We start from the raw sequence: 1,689 nt of genomic DNA on the forward strand, positions 1-1,689 counted from the left end.
TTATAATGACAAACTCTTGGGCAGGACAATTCTAGTCACCATGCCATGTGACTTTTGAAGTAGACAAGCAAGGAAAGAGAGACAAATAACAGGGATGCCTGGAAAATGTTCAAATTATTTTATATTTCAGTTGATGTAATGTAAGCTTTTAATTGACGCTTTCATCGCTTACACCAATTTACTTTAAATTCTTAACTCTACATATTCTGAGTCACCCTTGCCAGCCATGTGATAGTGATGCTTGTGACTTGAAAGGCATGCTACATTTTTAGGAATATGTTACTTCCTCTTCCATCTACTCAAATTTCTGGAAGAAGCTCTCTATTAACCAGTTCAATAACCTGATAGCAAAACCCTAACTAAAAAGTGTGTGGTTATTGTGAATCAAAAAGAAGTTTAGTCTGAAGTTAATATCGCACACTTGACAGATAGTGGCTTTGCTTAAATTGCAGGAACATAAAGTCACAGAATGGCAAGTTAAGTCCTAGAGCCTGGGAGTCAGACACAGGAGTGGAAATCCAGTTGTGGAGAATGAGAAAGTAATTTTAGAACTTTGAAACTTGTTTGAATCTCAATTTCCTTATGAGAGGTGAAGCCAGCTGAGCTTCTGTGTTTGGTGGGGACTTGAAGAACTTTTGTGTCTAGCTAAAGGATTATAAATGCACCAATCAGCGCTCTGTGTCTAGCTAAAGGATTGTAAACGCACCAATCAGCACTCTGTAAAAACTCATCAATCTGCACTCTGTAAAATGGACCAATCAGCACTCTGTAAAATGGACCAATCAGCAGGATGTGGGTGAGGCCAAATAAGGGAATAAAAGCGGACCGCTGGACCCTTGCTACTAATTTTCAGACTCTAAATCTAATATGTAACATACACAGTAAAAACTAAGGTACAGTTTTATGCAAACCATCATCAAACACAGTCCTTTATGGTCTATACAGTCAAGCACTTAGCTACAATTCTCCAAATACCGTAAAAAGGAAGATAGTCATTTGTGGGATTTTATGTATTCCACAAAAAGGATGTATGAAAGGGATTGATTATTTATTGTCTGGCCAGTGATAACAATAGCCTGTTCCACAAAAACAGTGCCTTATTATTATTATTTTTTTCTCTTCTAACTAGTATTTTGATTGTGTTAGCCTTGTGTTTAAGAAGAAAAACTGATACTGGGCTGGGCGTGGTGACTCACGCCTGTAATCCCAGAACTTTGAGAGGCCTAGGAGGGTGGATCACCTGCGGTCAGGAGTTAGAGACCAGCCTGGCCAACATGCTGAAAATACAAAAACTTAGCCAGGTGTGGTGGCAGGCGCCTGTAATCCCAGCTACTGGGGAGGCTGAAGCAGGAGAATCACTTGAACCCAGGAAGCGAAGGTTGTAGTGAGCTGAGATCTTGCCATTGCACTCCAGCCTGGGTGACAAGAGCAAAACACCATCTCAAAAAAAAAAAAAAAGAAAAAGAAAAGCTGAAATTATACTTTCATTTTAGAGATGAAAAAGTATGAGGGGAATGAGATGGGTTGACTGACTTACACGTGACCACATGGCTATTAAGGTTAGATTAGGGAATAAGAAATCTTGCCCTCTACTAATCTAGTAATCTTTCAATCAAAAGCAGTCTTTCACCCAGCATCCAACTTTATGAAATGAACTTTTCATTTCTATGTATGTGAACAACTCACATA

This window comes from Rhinopithecus roxellana, chromosome 14 (assembly GCF_007565055.1).
Source record: "Rhinopithecus roxellana isolate Shanxi Qingling chromosome 14, ASM756505v1, whole genome shotgun sequence".
NCBI classification, from domain to species: Eukaryota; Metazoa; Chordata; class Mammalia; order Primates; family Cercopithecidae; genus Rhinopithecus; species Rhinopithecus roxellana.